The 20,628-nt window shown below is 33.4% G+C and overlaps 1 protein-coding gene across 3 annotated transcripts in view; it reads left to right on the forward strand.

Annotated features, from left to right (window-relative positions):
• The first annotated feature begins 6 nt into the window (after window positions 1-6).
• Window positions 7-20,628, forward strand: part of LOC128222560 (uncharacterized) — a 114,795-nt gene continuing 94,173 nt past the window's right edge. For 2 of the 3 annotated variants that reach the window (XM_052931631.1, XM_052931634.1), the window contains exon 1: window positions 65-145. The gene's annotated coding sequence lies outside the window, so the exon portion shown is untranslated. Of the gene's footprint in view, window positions 146-20,628 lie in introns of all 3 variants that reach the window. The other variant, XM_052931633.1, reaches the window with a different exon arrangement.

A 20,628-nucleotide genomic window follows, 5' to 3' on the forward strand; every position in this document is an offset into this window, starting at 1 on the left:
TGATTGAGGAAACTTAAGAATAATACAATAAATTCTTTGTATAAAAAACCCAGCCAGGTGATAGCTTAAATTGTGTCATAAATAGGTTGCGAACCCTTCGTTAACGGATACGTGTGTGCTACTGTTTGCGCATTAATTGATCCAGGTATGTGAACATTTGTGATTTATGCGAGCATTAGCGAGCTTTCAAGTTCACGTTTAAATGTTAATATTGTAGAAGATGTTTAAACTCGAATGCAACTTTATCGTCTTTGTGTTGCTACACGTACATGTACTCTTACTACCTGACAATATTATCCCTATTTAACGTTTACAGAATTTAGGATTCACGCATTTAAATTCTTTGTTGTTTTTAGTTCCCCATACATGACATAATTTAAGTATCGTACCACTATTATTTGGCAGTGAGTAATCACTTCAAACGTTTTATCAATTATAACTTGTTTTAAATTCATTCTTAAAATACTCTCTGTGGTCCACATATAAATTGACAGTGCAATATAAACGTGCTGGTATTCAAGGTGGTATCTATGAATGTCAGTCGTGTTGAAATTATCCATTGAGACAGAAGTTTTAAACTAATTACGTGGTATTGTGTTTGACTCGAGTATGTAGTTAACTCTTACATTACTAATCAAGATCAAACTAATTACGTGATTATGTGTTTGACTCGAGTATGTATTGAACTCTTACAATACTAATCAAGATCAAACTAATTACGTGATATCGTGTTTGACTCGAGTATGTAGTGAACTCTTAAATTGCTAATCAAGATCAAACTAATTACGTGATATCGTGTTTGACTCGAGTATGTAGTGAACTCTTACATTACTAATCAAGATCAAACTAATTACGTGATTATGTGTTTGACTCGAGTATGTAGTTAACTCTTAAATTGCTAATCAAGATCAAACTAATTACGTGATATCGTGTTTGACTCGAGTACGTAGTGAACTCTTACATTACTAATCAAGATCAAACTAATTAAGTGATATCGTGTTTGACTCGAGTATGTAGTGAACTCTTAAATTGCTAATCAAGATCAAACTAATTACGTGATATCGTGTTTGACTCGAGTATGTAGTGAACTCTTACATTACTAATCAAGATCAAACTAATTACGTGAATATGTGTTTGACTCGAGTATGTAGTGAACTCTTAAATTGCTAATCAAGATCAAACTAATTACGTGATTATGTGTTTGACTCGAGTATGTAGTGAACTCTTAAATTGCTAATCAAGATCAAACTAATTACGTGATATATTGTTTGACTCGAGTATGTAGTTAACTCTTACATTACTAATCAAGATCAAACTAATTACGTGATATCGTGTTTGACTCGAGTATGTATTGAACTCTTACAATACTAATCAAGATCAAACTAATTACGTGATATCGTGTTTGACTCGAGTATGTAGTGAACTCTTAAATTGCTAATCAAGATCAAACTAATTACGTGATATCGTGTTTGACTCGAGTATGTAGTGAACTCTTACATTACTAATCAAGATCAAACTAATTACGTGATTATGTGTTTGACTCGAGTATGTAGTGAACTCTTAAATTGCTAATCAAGATCAAACTAATTACGTGATATCGTGTTTGACTCGAGTACGTAGTGAACTCTTACATTACTAATCAAGATCAAACTAATTACGTGATATCGTGTTTGACTCGAGTATGTAGTGAACTCTTACATTACTAATCAAGATCAAACTAATTAAGTGATATATTGTTTGACTCGAGTATGTAGTGAACTCTTAAATTGCTAATCAAGATCAAACTAATTACGTGATATCGTGTTTGACTCGAGTATGTAGTGAACTCTTACATTACTAATCAAGATCAAACTAATTACGTGATTATGTGTTTGACTCGAGTATGTAGTGAACTCTTAAATTGCTAATCAAGATCAAACTAATTACGTGATTATGTGTTTGACTCGAGTATGTAGTGAACTCTTAAATTGCTAATCAAGATCAAACTAATTACGTGATATTGTGTTTGACTCGAGTATGTAGTTAACTCTTACATGACTAATCAAGATCAAACTAATTACGTGATTATGTGTTTGACTCGAGTATGTAGTGAACTCTTAAATTGCTAATCAAGATCAAACTAATTACGTGATATTGTGTTTGACTCGAGTATGTAGTTAACTCTTACATGACTAATCAAGATCAAACTAATTACGTGATTATGTGTTTGACTCGAGTATGTATTGAACTCTTACAATACTAATCAAGATCAAACTAATTACGTGATATCGTGTTTGACTCGAGTATGTAGTGAACTCTTACATTGCTAATCAAGATCAAACTAATTACGTGCTATCGTGTTTGACTCGAGTATTTAGTGAACTTTTACTTAACAAATCAAGATTAAACTAATTACGTGATATTGTGTTTGACTCGAGTATGTAGTGAACTCTTACATTGCTAATCAAGATCAAACAAATTACAAGATTCGTGTTATGCGTTCTTAAATATTGAATAAGAAAGACATTGATCAATAAAGTGAAATATAAAATGAAAATGAAAGCATTGGATTTTACAAGGATATCCACGTAATTCGAAGACTTGGGCAATAATATTCTGTTACTTTTGTGAGATTGAACAGTTAACTATTTCTTTTGATCAAATGTATGTAAACTTCTGAAACATTGCTTATGATAAGTAGACAGGTGTTAGACAAAAACAGTATCGAGGTGAAATGCATTCTTTGATTCCGTTTTATACTTATATAAATGACAATTTACTAGGTATTTCCTTACATATTTCAATGAAAAATGGAAATATCAGAGTGTAAAAACGCCATTTACAGCCTTGCATGTTGTTGACAAATATACATATCCCATCAATGTCATTTCAAATAAAATTAATTTAAACAAAATGTTCTAATTCAGCTTCAAATACTAAATCCTTCTGATTACATGTATCTGACTGAATTAAATATATGAAATATAGAACATTAATTTACTAGAAACGGAGACTTATAAAACATATTCACCTTAGAAAAAAAACCATACTCATTGTTTAATATAAAGTGGGACCTCTAGGCATTTGACATTTAGTTTTAACGTACCTGGATAAAAAAAAGACGTGAACAATATTTGTCTTATAATAACGTTTTATTTTTGTTTCAAATACATGACCTGCCAAATAAGATTGCAAAACAGACAGCATATTTATAGCATAAAAATAAGCATGAACATTTTATTATATCAATCATCAAATTTACTTGTAAAATTTAGCTTTGCGGTAAATGTTTTCATTAAACATATAATAGCAAAAAAAACGATTTAAAACTACATTAGAACTCCAAACGACAATGCGCATCAACAGTCAAGTGATCTTTAACAACGCGTATTATCTCATTTCGATAATTCAACGCTGATAACCAAATAATTATACCACAAGACTGTGTTAAGTTACACTAGGTATGTTAACAAATATTTCAACCTTTAAGCCCGGTATGACAAGTTGACAGCTTTCTTTATCAGATGTCAATACTTATGTAATCACTCCTAGCTGTTGAAGAGATATCTTCAGAAAACATTGATTTAAATGATAAAATCAGCAAGGTGATATTTTAAATTGTGGTATAAGAGAGGTTGTAAACCCTCTCTGTATGGGTACGTGTGTGAGTGATAGTAGCTAGGATTACATTGTATTAGTTTAAAACGGAGGTAATCCATCAGGGCTAGGACTTTATTTTAGGAAATATATTGTATATGAAAACCACATTAAATGGTATCGGCGCTATTTGTCAAAGACAGAAAAAATAACATCCATTCCGTGTCATGAAGTTTGTTCAATGTTAAATTATTTCACTATTAAAAGGAAATGCTTATATTGTTGCCAAAAGATAGTAATGGCCACTTCAACTTACTTATTACACTGACATGTTCATTAAATATATGGGTCGATAAAATATGCTTCACATATGCATAGATGCATTTAAACAAACATATACTTAACAATTCATTTCAGTAATGTCGAACTAAGTTCATATCAATATTTTCAGTATTTAATCACATCTTAAATTATGCTTTTCACACCTTTTTGAGATAGTTCACCCATTGAACAGCCTATGAATCGGCGACACAAGTCAGGTGTGTTTTGTCTTCATGATATAAGAAGATTTAAAAAAAACAAATCGTAGAAAACTCCGTTTTATTTCTATTAATTTCTTCTTCATGACATTTTATGCGTTTTTTTTTATTTCCTTCTCCTTACCCATTTTTTTTTTAAATTTCCCATAAATCTAAAGATAAAAAAGCATTGGCCTAATGGATGACAAAGCCAATAACAAACAACTGATAAAAACCTGCTGTCGAATGATTGCTTAACACTCATGACTTAGTGCAGTGTATTCATCCGGGTTTATATATATCTGAATTTGTTTAGAGTTTAAGTATGCATGTGATGAACGCCGGTTTTCAATTACGAAACCTTGTCATGGAGATGAGCCCTATCTATCATCTAAATATTTAAATTACCTTAATTGGGTAACAAACACGTACGTTTAAATCAAAATTCTTTTTGTGTTTTGTTAAAGGCACACACTATAGGTTGATGGGTTTTTTATTCTTCATTAAATTCATTTTCATGTTTATTTCATTTGACTGTAATGATACCCCCCCCCCCAAAAAAAAAAAAAAAAAAAAAATAAAAAAAAAAAAAAATGCATACGATATGGGAACTGATGAAAAATTTAGCTCTCATAACTGGCTTACTGGTTTAGATTAATAGCCACGTGGCCATAAATTACCCTGTTGAAAAAGCGAAAAATGATAATGTGTTTTTATCGGTATCTTAATTGTTTTTGTTTTCGTTTAATTGTTCAATTAGAAAGGTAATCACGACTATGTATTAAAAACAAATGCATCAACCTTAATTGTGCATTTGTAAGGTCAACAGCGATCCTGTGCCTGCAAAAGTCATGATTTTCACTTTCAAAAGTAATATAACAATGAAAAAGCATGTATCTATCATAATTACAACACACGTTAGTTTGTTTTGGTAGTAGTAGTAGTAGTGGTAGTAGTAGTAGTAGTGTAGTAGTAGTAGTAGTAGTAGTAGAAGTAGTAGTAGTAGTAGTAGTAGTAGTAGTAGTAGTAGTGGTAGTGGTAGTGGTAGTGGTAGTGGTAGTAGTAGTTGTAGTAGTAGTAGTAGTAGTAGTAGTAGTAGTAGTAGTAGTAGAAGTAGAAGTGGTAGTAGTAGTAGTAGAAGTGGTAGTGGTAGTAGTAGTAGTAGAAGTGGTAGTGGTAGTAGTAGTAGTAGAAGTAGTAGTAGTAGTAGTAGTGTTCGGTGTGCTATGTTATGAGGAGGTTACATTCATAAATAAAAAACCATTAAATGTCCATTACGATAGCAAGCAGGGTGAAGAAATGAACATTATATTTAGTGATGGTAGAAGAAAGTGTTCATGTCGGATGCCGTGGTTCAATGACTACAAGTCCCATATTTAACATAATGTTTCATTTTCCCATAGAAAATATTTCTATTTAAATTCGTTGTGAATGCATAAGCTTAACGCACAATTTCATAAATATACAAAGTATACACACACTTTTTTAATAAATTTAAGCTTGCGACTGATTCATATATTATTTCCGAAGTTGTAAATGAAAACAGATAAATACTTACATATGGGAGTATGGTTGCTAAGGTCAGACATTTTTTACTCTCTGTAATTTGCTGCTGGTCAGTGAACGGTATGGGCAGTTTATGTGTTTTATACCCAACATAATTATAAAAGGCTGAAGACACACTACAAGGTGTACTAACCTTAAGCCCAAAAGAACCCTGAACGGTCACATAGAGAACACGACACCATATATGTGCAGTATGTCGAGATATCATATGATATGATTTGTACAATACCTTCTATGATAATATTTATAGGTAATTTCAATGCCAGACTAAATACTAACCAATCATTTACTAGAGATAAATAATTCATGACATTTTAAAAGATTTTAGCTTGTGTGAATATGTAACCATTATGTATGGGTTCCACAGATACATATGTTTCATAAGGCAACAATTCCCGCTCAACGATTGACTATATATGCTTACCTTATGAACATGTTGATTTGATAATGCTTTGTGAAATTGCTACGGATCATTGTTTGAACGTGTCAAAGCACCGGCCTATTTTATGTTGTGTTTATACTGAAGTATTGTTGTATGGTTGTAATATTCACAATGCAAAGGTAATTGGCGTAAACTGGCGAAAAGTATAAAAAAGGAAATATAAGTGAAGTAAATTCTTAGACAACCTAAGTTAACAGCAAGGTGGATTTCAAAAGGGACTTGCATGCATTATGACACCGTTTGCCTTCCACAAGCATTCAATTGTCCAAAACAAATTCGTCAAATGGTTTGACTATGCGTAGCACCTTGGGCCTTTATTTAAACTAAAACATTGTGACATTGATGATACTTTGTTAATTGCCATAAAATACTTTCTTTTTCACTCGCCCTGTTTTGTAAAACACCAAGGACTCATGCCAGATGATTTCCCTGTGTTACAAGGCTGCCCACAGGGCCGGAAGTGCTCGCCGACTATGTACCTCGTGTTTATTGATGGGCTTAAAAGGCAAATAGAACATAGTGGCTTGGGATGGTGCATTTATGATCAAAATATGAATTCCCCAACTGTTGCAGATGACATGGTACTATTATCATTCTTGAAATGAGCCATGGTCAAAACGTAAGACATATGTTGCCAATATTCCAGGAAATGGATATTTTCGGACATATGCAAAGTCCTCGTTATCAACGAAAAAGTGAGTCATCCATAAGAACGCTGTTTTGAACTTTGACCTGCCAAGATCACCGAATGTGACAATTATACTTGGACTAATAACGGACAAAAACTTTCATCAATACAAGCAATGCGTAAGGCGTGTAATACATAAAGAGGAACGTACGTTGATGTGATAAATTATGGTTTACGTATGAAAAATGTGAACACTCTGACATTGAGAACAATATATAGTTCAGCAGTACCAAAAAAACAAAACAAAACATGAAACATAAGATAATTACTCGTCGAGTGAAATATTACACCTGCGCACATGTTTGGGATGCGTTATTTGATATAAGTCAAACGTTGTTTTTACAAATTTTAAACATAATTAGCAACAAACACAGTTAGGCCATTTTAAAAATTGTTAATGACAACAACGGTAGAAGTTTATATATTCATGTAAAATGCAATAATCAATTGTATCACTTTTGTAATTAATATTCTGTATGTTTTAAAGTTTTTCTATCCAACTTGGAGGAAATCAATATATCTTATAAATATATATATATATATATATATATATATATACAAATTCAACCTTTGGGATATTTTGCCAATTAGAACAACCTTTGGAAGACATTATCATTAAATGCTATATATCCTATAATAATATATCCTTTGCATTTTCCTTCATAAAATATGCATATATAAATGTAGTAAAGCATTATTAATGATGCTTTTTTTCAAAAATACTAGCCATCGAGAATATACAATTTTTGACTGTCGCCTAAAGGTTAAGCGCCGGATGTTCATGAAAAAGTACAACCTTTGGGTTAAGTACCCCAAAGGTTGTACTGTATATGTCGGTAAAAGGTTCAATTATATATAATGTAACTTAACTACTTAACTCAGTCCGTAGAGAGGTCTGAATGTCTCGCGGCAGACCCTGTTCGAATTAAAGCGGTAAATATCGGTTAACCTAATACTTTAGTCCTAGTGACAACGTTAAGATGCCAGTTCGGTAATCATGATTTATGTAGCCATCTCCTCAATCCTTTCAATACATTATCAAATTATTATTCCTTGCATTTTGTTTGCTGTGTTCATGACAATATTTGAAGTTATTTTTAATTCAAAGTCGGGCTAGGTTGTGATCTTGTCCTCACACTAAGATAAAGGTTTATGAACCTTAATAAACAATAACAACAAAATCTATGTCATTATTATTAAACCAAATACATGTTGCTTGTCCAATGACATACTCTATTGCCGTTTTCATCATTGCATTACTCTTGTAAAAAAGCAGCATTGTTTGCAATAATGACGGGGTTGCTTAATTGCTTCAACCACCCGTTGGTGTGTCAGCTTCTTTACACTCGCACTCGGGCCTTGCCCATTCGACGAGTGCTCTGGTAAGAGTATTAGTTATTTAAAATATTCCGAGAATGGTGCACAGACACAATACAGCCCTGGTTTGAGCCAATCCAATTCTTTGACGTGCCGCAAAGTACAGGAATGTCACACGGGACCCCGATTAACGTCCATCCCTGAAGATGATAAATATATTAATGTTGCGGTTGGGAATCGAAACTGCTGTCCCTGGATTGACTAGTGTGACCACAGAACCACCCGGAAAACGTTGACAAGCTAGTAACCGTGTATTTCGGTATTTTCTCCCTATATATGGCGATACCGGTGAGCAATGATATGGTTGTCGGAATACATCCTCCGGCGGGATTATGTATGTCAAAAACGTGTCCCCTGTATCCAAAAGCGTAGTTAGCAGCTAGCCTTTTTTTATTTTCGTGTGCTGGAAGAACATCAATAATGATGAAACGGTTATTATGACTATATGTACATTGCAGCATGAATGACTCATTTAAGTAATAGTTTAATACGAAAAGTTGAAATTGTTGTGTATGATGCCTTAATCCTGTTATGCCAATGCCAAAACGAAATTGTCTGATGGAGGCGCAGACATCGACGACCCTATACTTGGAGGAAGAATTAGCGATTGGATTATATATATATGTCTCTGGTGTAATGTCGTCTGCAATTTCATACATTTTCTTTTCGACTTAAACAGACGTGTCGTTACAAACCAACTGTTCCTGTACTTTCAATAACAAATAGAAACTACTCTTTGCTAATATCTACCGTTATGGCATTCCTTAAAGTACAAGGGACACACGTAGTGCACGTGCATTTTTCAAAATAATTTCAGAACTGAAATAAGAGTGAAATCTATATACAATGTAAACTTATTACGATTTTAATTTTAAAAGCTGAAATGCTATGAAAATATGTACATATTCATTTTGATTAAGTTTCACTCGTATCTGTTCGATTGTTAAACCATTCGAATTAATTATATGACGCTTTTTCTAAGAAGATAATGACAAAACAAATCAGTAACGTATTATTTTAATTGAGAAACAACCACCAGAAACCATACATTATAATTCCACTTAGAAAAATGATTTGTTTTAATGAATGTAGTGCAGTTAATCTCTCCAAAACAAATTTAAAGGTGCACTTGACAATTATAATTGAATATTTGATACTGTATAAAAGCGGTAACATCAGGGGAAAAAATGCACAATAAACGATAAGAAGGTACAACATTCGCTCTAGGCGGTAGGTCCCGGCGCGAGCCCAAGACTGTCTGCACATCATCTTTCCGCGTTTCTATAGCCCATTTAAACAAAGCGACACACGAACCTTCCCTAGATTGAATAGCAAACTGATATTGCCACTAACCGTTGTTTTCTTGATTCCATCGTGTATGCGGTGGAACAACTTCTTCCATGTGTTGATCTCTTTGTTATATATAAAGGAGATAGGTTGCCCCTCTTTTCCATTTCTAACCTACGCCCCTTAAAAGGGGTTTACATACTTAATTATTATACGGCTCCAGTTATAAAGTAGAGTCCGAAAAATTAAACCGTGGTGTATTAAACAGCAAACCGTTTTAAAACAGTGTTGTTGTATTTTAAACTTTGGCATAACACATGTAAATGTGGGGTAGACAATGTATAACAAATATAAGATATTTTGAAAATTACGTTTAAGATTCAAAGATTCGTTTAAATATGTATCAAAATGAATCTAGGAACATTTTAATTCATTCAAAAATGGTTCTTATATAGTTTTCCCATCAATTTATAAAAAGCATTTCAATTACAAATCGAACTTCAGTTTTTCAGACATACTCATTCGTTTTACGATGTCTCTCCCAGAGGAGTCCGACTGCAAATATTAATTGTTCAGATGTAAAGAATGTGTTCATTGGTAGCACGACACCTAGTTTAGTTTCAAATATTTTTACCATTTGTGGGATTATACTGTTATAAAGTGGGGGTTGATGTTTTCACTTAAACCCAGGTTATGGTTACACGAAAGAAGTCGAGACAACCGTTGGAGTATAAAAAACCAAAAGGAATGAGGTCACAGAAGCGGATTTTTTAACGGGATAATGAGGCTTAAATTGAAATTGATTCGATTGACATAATATTTTGTTTAATTTTGACTGACGAAGAGGTATATCACTGTTATATTATTAAAAGGCATTTACTGCATGTTTTAAAGACAAAATAACACATAACAAACACTTTGTAAACACATCCTAGCAGTAAATGCACAGTTGTTTTTATGTAAGGTTTCTTCGTGTTTCTTAACATGACTTTTACCTCAAATATACACCAATGATATATCTGAATCAATACGTTGAATAAATAACTGAGTCGGAAATAAAAACGTATGTTTTATAATTATCAAGGTTTAAACAAAATCCTTATTGAGTTTACATGGAAAAGAGCTTTCATATGAAATAAGTTTAAGCGACATGCAATATACATTGATTTTTATTACTTCTTCAGGAAGGAACGCTTAAGATCATATCGTTATTTACATGAAGCTTACAAAGGACATTTTTCCTGCAAAATAATAGAGGGAAGAACAAAACAATAACACTAACATAATTTTACGAATATTTGAATTTGTTTGCATTTTATTCATAATCTACACTGAGCAGAGATTATCGATTGAAAATTAAAAAAAATGCACTTTTGGGACATATAAATTTGCATAGTTCCTTAAGTACGAATGTCCTGAAAATCTTGTGACAAGCATATCATCAACTTTTATGTATTTACTTCAATCTTTGATTTCGCATAACTTGACGTATATTGCCCTTAAGTCTATAATAAATTCATATAGTGTACTAGATGCCATTTTTTCTAAATCGAACAACTTATAGAATATTCAGTGTTTCACATATATTTTACTGTTTGAAATTATGGAATAACACGAAAAGGACTTTATGGACTTATGCATGGCATAAAGAACGATATATTAATCAACTTTTAACCCTACCGAACCCGGTAAACAAACACTTACTATTACAAATATTTTGATGATGTATTATCCACGTTGTGGTGACAAAACTTTTCTTTTTCTTTTTTGATTTCGTTTTTACATGAAAGAATGAGGTATTTCAGAGTATGATTTTACATATCGGTCTAACCATAAACTTTTAAATACATGTCACCACAAAAACATAACGTCAAACGAACGAACGCATCAAGAAAGAAAATATCGGAAAAAATGTATATGTTATAAGCAATGTTTCAATTCTTCTCATTTAAAGCTTGTACACAACCATTGTACTAATAGAAGTCCAGAATGATACGTGGTGTATGCTATGCAAGTTGATGGTGTTATTTTGATAAAGCTTCGGGTCCAAGTACATTGTAGGTTTTTGACCCACACCTAATTCATTCAATAACAAATATTCAAATATAGAAAATAAATTATATTCAGTGAAAAAGAGCGTACACTGGACTAGGGGCGACATGTTTATGTCTAGATAGTCCAGTATGGGTAATAATTATCTCGTTCTTGAATACTAAATTGGAAAACAATCGAACGCGGGCCGTTTGAAAAAGAAAAACAAACAAACAAAAAACAAACAAAAACAACATAAATATGTAGATAAACGTTTGAAAAAAACAATCAGAAAAATAAATCAATAAGAAATGTCAACATATTCTTTGGTATTGAAGAAGTTTTAGAATTCAGATAGTAGTGATGCAACTGGGAATTCAACAACAAAGAGGTCAGTTCACATTATTATATATGTATACACAGTGGACGAAACATCCTGATCTCAGAACACTCTCTTGCCAATGAACTGTCCACGAGTCTTACTCATCCTTTAAAAATATCAAAGTTACAGTACTCTAGCTTTTAGATTTTTAAGACACGCATGCTATCCAATTTCTAAATTACAACAAGTCAAGACCAATGAAAAAAAAACATATCCAAAGGTCAGAGCTGTGGGACCACATATTTCATTTATAGTAGAGCCCGCAGTTACTCATTTGGCAAATTTCCCACAAACAAATGGAATTAACCCTCGGCCTCAGAAAAATGTTTCAGTCTCACTTGGGGCTGTGACGGAGTCAAGCCATAACGCAGCCTCTATAGAGTGCGGGCAGACCTTTATAAACTCAACAACGGCAATAATAGACGCCAAGTGGCGACATGTCAAGCCTGCTAAATAAGCTTCAGACACAGTCAGACTATTTTCCATGTTATTGCAACACAGGCTTACATGGAGTTCAACAGTAAGACGAAAACTATTTATATTTAGTATGATATATAATTTGGTAACGATCAACTTTAAAATTTAACAAACTCGAACATCTCAATTTATTGTGTACTCAATTAATTAATGTTTCAATAGAACTGTTTCAAATGTTGACCTCTCAGTGTTACCTTAAGGTCTGGCTGATGTGTGTGCTACGGCGCCTTATAATTGTGAAAACGTTTTGAAAATCCTACTATGAATGATCATTACAGCCAGGACAGTGTTTGCTCAGGATCAGTTGAAGTACTTTGTGTACTTACGTTTTGTTGAAAATACTAGTATACATGGTAAAGTTTCAACCTGGACTAAGTTTAGTCAAAATAAGTTCCATTTACAGTATTCATTTTGATATTTAACTTGTATTGTGTCCTTGACATTTGACGTACAAATCATTGCTGTGCGTTCATACCGCTTGTAGGCTCGTATTTAGGCGGGATGCCGATCGTCCAAACTTCATAAACAGACAGAATAAAGGTACATACATTATCACTACGAAATCGTGGCTTAATAAAATCAATCTTTATTAACAGAACAGAATTTACCATTCCAAAACAACAGTTTTTCTTAAGATCCGCTTTTCTACGATCATCATAATTATCAAATCACTATTGAACCCTCGGACAAACCCCGCCAAATATGAGATTCTGCGATGACCGTGATAGTATGCAACTGACTGGTATGTTTTGCTTATTAAGCGAAAACAGTAATCTAAAATCTACAGCGTGCTTAAAAGATGAAAGAGTCATTTAGAAACGTTTAAAATTATAATCATATACATATATATGTTATAGCACCATAACTGATGATAACATTTTACTGAAAATAATGTATATATGCCATATTCTAACATGGCACATACTACTCTTACTGACAATATATTTTCTGATCCCTAAACTTTACTGTTAGGCAGAGATAATATATAAATGTCATACGTAGGCAATTAAAAAGGCAATTTACTTCTATGTCCTTTTATATTAAAATGTGTTTACACCTCAGAGAAATAATGAACCCACAAAAACAAAAACAACCAAAAGTAAATAAAAAGCAAAACAATAACAAATGCGATAACATTAAATGTAAAAATCCCGTATGCAAAACTATATTCTTTTCTTAACACAGTGACTTTTCGGTAAAATTTTCTGATCCTAAATTTTTTTTTGTCATCTGGTAAAATAATTTCATGTCTCCCAAAGGTTGTTGCGATGTTACCCAAAGGTCGGATTGTGTTAAACGTTTCGGACACTATATAAAATCATTTTCTTGCTCGACATATGTTACGAGTAACAAATGTCGCATGTGTCAGGTTCAAACATGCAATTTGCATTTTTGTAACGTTATATGAAGTTACAAGAATGTGACCTCACCCTACAGTTTGTGGTCCAAGTAGGCTTATAACAGGTCAGGTCAAAACAAGTCCCGAATTGTGCACAAAGTGACCCCGGTTTCTGGTTGATGCCCTTATAAATACATATTTGGGACATAATATGCACGAAGTGAACCGATAAGGATGATGCATAATTTGTCGCCCTAGTGAACGTATCAGCTATAATTGCTAGTCCTTAGCTGAATTTATAGCTATCTCCGCCTACTGGTTATTGTCCTAATAGGCACATGAGAGGGAAATTCCAGTCCGAGCTGAACATTTACTGCTTCCGTCCACTGGTTGTCGCCCTAATAGGCACATCAGAGGAAAATTCCAGTCCTAGACGAAAACTTATTATAATATATCATTTGGTTACGATCAACTTTGAAAAGCAAAAAAAATCGAACCTCTTAATTTATTATGTACTTAGTTAATGAATGTATCAACAGTACTATTTAACACTTGACCTCTGAGTGTTACCTTAAGGCCTGGCTGATGTGTGCACCAGGTCGCCTCATAATGATGAACCTTCATGTCAAAGCCGTTTTGAAAATCCTATTATGAATTATCAAAATACAGCCAGGACAATGGTCGGTCAGGATGGATGGATGTACTCACGTTTTGTTGAAACTCATAGAATGCATTGTTCATCCCGGACTAGCTTCAGTCTAAATCAGTATTATCAACAGTGTTCATTTTGATATTTAACCTGTATGTGTGTCCTAGACATTTGATGAACACATCTGTGTTTATGCTCTAACGGCTTTATGGCGTTATACTTGGTTAAGATACAGTTCGGGTGAAAGCACTTACAAACTTTTACCCACTCAGGGATTTTTTCAATATCATTATTTAACATAACACAAACGCTGAGGTACCAGTCATTCAATATGTATGCGTTTCAAGCCTTTGGATATACGGTTACAATCCTGTTATCAGCCATTACAGTCATTAATATTTTCCGTAAATGCATTAATTAGTGAGTTGTTAAATATTATTCTCTCAATATTCGTCTTTGTTATACATATGTATGGATTGAATTTGAATGAGAGTGTCACTTTAAGGAAAAAGAACTATTACTGTGCGTTCATACGGTATGTAGGCTTGTACGTAGGCGCGCGCGCCCGATCGTTCAAACTACATAAACCGACAGAAAAAAGGTACATACATTATCACTAAGAAATTGTTGCGTAATAAAACCTATCTGTATTAATTAGACCATTCAAAAGCAACAGTCTTTTTTCAAATCCGCTATTCTACGATCATCGTTATTATCAAATCACTATTGAACTCTCAGACGAACCCGCCAAATATGAGATTCGGCGATGACCGTGATAGTATGCAACTGACTGGTATGTTTTGCCTATTAAGCGGAAACATTAATCTTAAGTCTACAGCGCGCTTAAAAGACGAGAGAGACATTTAGAAATGTTTAAAATTATAAACATAAGTATGCGTTGTGGCATCATTATTGATAATAACATTTTACTGAAAATAATTCATTTATGCCATATTCAAGCATGGCACATACTACTCTTGCTGACCATAACTTTTCTAAACCCTAAATAATACTTGTCTTTAAGGCCCAGGTAAAAAGGTTTATGTCATTTCTATGCAGCTAAAAAGTAAATATACATCTATGTCCTTTTATATCAAAATTGTGTTTACACTCATCAGAACATTGTATCTACAAAAATAATAAATTAGATAACATGAAATTCAAAAACAAACATTTGGAAAAACAAATAATTATTAAATATAATACCGTTTGGATTACAACCGATTAAACCGTCTGGTACATACTTTTTTGTCTTCAAAATGTTGCAACGATGTTACCCAAAGGTCGGATAGCCAAACCATTTCGGACACCTTTTTAAAGCATTTTCTAGAAAGATTATTGTTTTTCTTAACATTTTACTGACCAAAAATGTCGCGTATGTCATGCTCAGAGTGCTTGTTGGGCTGGGGGGGGGGAGGGAAGGGTGACTTTGTACATGTGATATATGCCTTTCTAGTTAGAATGTTCATTATTCAGTTATAGAATTCACATTGTATACTAATACATAATAGCCTCGATACTCGGTAACTCGATTTTATCTAAAATGACAACAGAGTGACCTCATCCAACTGTTTGTGGTACAAGTACCCATAATAGGGACACACTAGTCCTGAACATAAAGTGACATCCGCATTATGGTATTAAGAATCATGATATAGACATGCTTGTTCTGAATTAAACATATAGTGTCTATTGGCATGCCATGGCGGTATAGTAGGCATAAGGGGGCTACTCTGGTACTCAATTGTACATTACGTGTCATCTCCTTAGTAAGCACACAAAATGAAAATACCAGACATGAACTGAAACTATATTGACCTCATCCTACATTTGTTCGCTCGGTTATACATACTTAAGCGATAAATAAGTCATGCAAGGAGCATAAGGTGACATTTGCCGACTGGTTGTCGTCAAAATAAGCAAATATAAGGGTCAAATCGGACCTAAGCCTCACATAGTGTCCTCCTCCTTCTTGTTGTCACTCCAGAAGATACCCTTTTAACCAGGCATGAGATGCCTTTAATCACATTTACATTTAAGATTGTTTCTTGAAACAAAAGATATTAATGTTATTTCGGTTTTAATGTTGTTTAAAGAATGATTTAAATTGTTGTTCATTTATGCTGTATGTATGTATGTATTCGCGCCTCCGATCGTTCAAACTGCATTAATGAACAGAAATCGCATATCACTAAGATGTCGTGACGTCACAAAATCTATGTTTATAAACTGATTATACCGTAAAGAAACACATTGTTTCATGAAATCCGCTTTTCACCGATCATCATTATCAAATAACTTTTTAATACTTGGACAAAAAGTAGCAACATTGTCAGGATTATTATGTTACAGCTGTAATCTCACGGTATTAATATACATTGAATGCAGAAGCCCGGTAACCTCAAACTCTAAATGTTGTTATAAGGTTATACTATGTTCGTATTGTCCTGATTTTTCTATTTTCTATCCTGTGATAGATCCCCTCGGAGATGGGATTCTGCGATGAACGTGATATTATGCAACCGACTAGTGTGTTTTGCTTATTTCAGCGATAAATTTTAGTTATCTTAAATCAATACTGCGCTTCAATGACGAGTAAGATATTTGTTTTCGCTTCTAGTTATACACTTAATTATGTAAATATAATAGCATTATAACGGATGGTAAAGGTTAAATGAACATAACTTCATTGGCATATTATAGCATGGTAAATTCTACTGTTACTGACAATACATTTTCTGATATTAAACAATACTTACTTTTAGGCAGAAGTAAAATATTCATGTCATGGGTAGGCAATTAAAAAGGCAATTTACTTCTATGTCCTTTAATAATAACAAATGCGATAACAGTAAATATAAAAACCCGTATGCAGAACTGTATTCTTTTCAAACACAGTAAATTTCGGGCAAATTTTTTTTTGTCATCTGGTAAAATAATTTCATGTCCCCCAAAGGTTGTTGCGATGTTACCCAAAGGTCGGATTGTGTTAAACATTTCGGACACTATATAAAATCATTTTCTTGAAAGGTCACTGTTGCTCTTCATATGTTATGAGGAATAAATGTCGCAAGTGTCAGGTTCAACGCGGGGAAAGGGCAACTACTTCAATTTCAAACATGCAATTTATTCATTTGTTTTGTTAGAATGTTTACTATATAGTGATAAAATACCCGTGTATAACAATACACGACAGCCTAAAGCGTACAGTCGATATTATTTATAATGTTATGTGACAAGAATGTGACCTCATCCTACAGTTTGTGGTCCAAGTTGGCACCTAACAGGTCAAATCAAGTTCTAAGTTGTGCATAAAGTCACTCCGGTTTTTGGTTGATGCCATAATATGTACCTAATAGAAAACTTAATGTCCCGAACAGATCATTTAATGTACTTTGCCATGACAACGCGGCAAAGTAGTCAAAATATGGGGACAAACTGGTACTCAGCTGTACACAAAGTGTCATCGCCCAATAAGCACATACTAGGAACATACGAGATATGACCTTAGGCTATTTATGTGATGTTTAAAGTTGGGGAGCGGTAAATATTTAATTTTTATGTATGCAAAATATTCCTATTTCGTTAGAATGTTCATTAAACAATAATAAACAATATCTGTGTATACAATTTATGATTTTCTATAGTGGACACTCGAGCCTCTTATAATGTTACATCGTGTGACAACAAAGTACTGTTTGTGGTCCAATAGAGCACATAATAGGAACAAACTGGCACATCACCTGACTCTATATTGATCTCCGCCTACTGGTTGTCGCCCTGATATAAATATTAAAGCGATAGCGTCTTGAAAGGAGCATCAAGTGACCTCTGCTTTCTTGTGTTTGCCCTAGTAGACACATATTAGGGACATAATAGACACGAAGTGAACAGATTATGTCTTATGTACATTATCTGAACATATAGTGACCTCCTTCTACTGATTGTCATGTCATGCGAGTGTTGACAGCCAATGTTAATGGCCCATTTCTTAAATCTTATATAAGGCGGGTTTTGTAGCCAATTAAAACGGAGGAAACTCATATTAGCCGAGTTATGTTGATATTGGCAGAGTTTGGTCGATATGGAACGTGTTCTGGAATAAATATTCTTCAATTATCTGGTATTGCTACCGCAATTGTCTAATAGTAATAGTTGATTAATAATCAAATGTATGCATGCCTTGTTACAATGTCATAGAATAGTATATAGAAAATCCCAATTTTTGATATAATATTATCAATAAGGTGCTATCATAGTGGCCTAGTTATTTGTCCGAGGTTAGATGTATTTGCCCGAGCCCAAAAGGGCGAATAGCAAATACATCTGACCGCGGACAAATAACTGGACCATTATGAAATCACTTAATTAATAAATGTTTTATTAATTGACTTTTACCATTTTTGTTAAAAACATTTTTATAACTTACCAATTCACATTGAAGCCATAGTTATCCCTTACTCATTCATGGTGTCTGCTTTTCTAGAATCGACTATGCTGATTTTGACATTCATCTTTAAAGTGACATTGCAAATGCTTATGAAAAAAAGCTCTGTACATTATAAGAAAGCATTTCTTTTTATCTTAATTTCGTAAATCGTTAGCCAAATATTAAATGTTTTACCTTCGTCGTCCATTTTGTCGGTGTGCACAAAATATTCGTAAAATCTACCAACGGGTTAAATACAACTGTAATATCAAACCGTAAAAAGTGGTTCAAGTATTCAAAATAAGTTAATGCGATGCACACAATTTTCAAAACAGTCAGAAAACGGAAAACACAATGGCTGCTTTAAAAATGATTTCTAGCATATTTCTCATAATAGACGGGTTTCGACAGCCAATGAAAATGACCCATTTCTCAAATCCTATATTAGGCGAGTTTTGTAGCCAATCAAAACGGAGGAAACTCATATTGGCCTAGTTTTGTTGATACTGGCCGAGTTTAGTTGATATTGAGCGTGTTTTCGCGGCGAAAATTATCTTCAATTGTCTGGTATTGGTACCGCGTTTCCTCTGTATCTCGTCAAATACGTAATAGTTGATTAAAAACAGCAAATTCTAATAAGTGACTACTAGGGTGACGACCGGTCGGCTAAAGTCACTATGTGTTTGGCTTGGACATGTAGGCCTATTTTAATGGTGACAATCAGTAAGCGGAGGTTATTATTTTCAGTTCAGAACTTGTATGTCGCTATCATTATTTTTTTTTAATTTAATAATATTTTATTGCATGAGAACACATTTCACAATGACAATACCAATACAAATTTTAACACAATATTTAGACCGACATTATAAAATCAAGCATGCAAAGGGATTGGGCCACGAGTTATGCCAACATCAGTTACGGCCCTCTCCCGTCGCTATAATTAGCCTACTTATGCGACAGGCAGTATCAGTGTCGCGTTTAAGTGCATTCTGGGACGGTAACAAGAAAGCAAAGATCGCTTTATGTTCATTTCAGGATTTATATGTCCTTGTTATATTTTTACAGGGACTTGATTTACATTATGAATGCATGCATGAGCTTAAATTTTGATTTACATAAATTTCAAATAAAACAAGTATTATCAAAGTTATTTGTTATTAATTAAACACTGTTTCGACATAATGATATACTGGACTATCACTCAACTAACATTCATAACGGTGTTAAGGTGTTGCACATTTTCACGACTTTATGTTTTATGTCACTAATAAATCGCGCATGCTGTTTTTTTCTATAAATTGTTTGTTCGACATACCGTCAATCCATATCCCGACTTAGGATTAACGGTGTATAAATGAGTATATTGACATCGGCTTACCGATTATTGCCCTTGTAGAAACAAACCCGAGACATGGTAGTACAAATCAGAACTGAACTGAACATAAATGGATATACGCCATGACTGGCAGCAAAGAATTCTCATAAAACGGACATAGTAAACATCCACTATACATTAAGTGTTGTAGGCGATCTATATCATTCGAGTTTTAAGAACTATGTTTGGAAAAATACAAGAATATGAGGATAATGGGGATACATAGAACATGTGGAAAATAAAAATATTGGAAATATATTGTCATAAAGTTACTAAAAACTATCGAGGGAGCAAGTCAATGATTATGAAAAAGTGTAGAAATCTAACTGCTATGCGATTTGGGTCAAAAGAAACGCGTCAGTTGGAAACTAGCATTATATGTCTGAATATCTCAGCAAGTTGACACCAACTTCTGCAAAAACAGTGATATCTTGTCACCGACTTGTAAAGTATGCCAATATGAGCATAAAGGTAATCTTAATAATTATT

This window comes from Mya arenaria, chromosome 16 (assembly GCF_026914265.1).
Source record: "Mya arenaria isolate MELC-2E11 chromosome 16, ASM2691426v1".
Classification (NCBI taxonomy): domain Eukaryota; kingdom Metazoa; phylum Mollusca; class Bivalvia; order Myida; family Myidae; genus Mya; species Mya arenaria.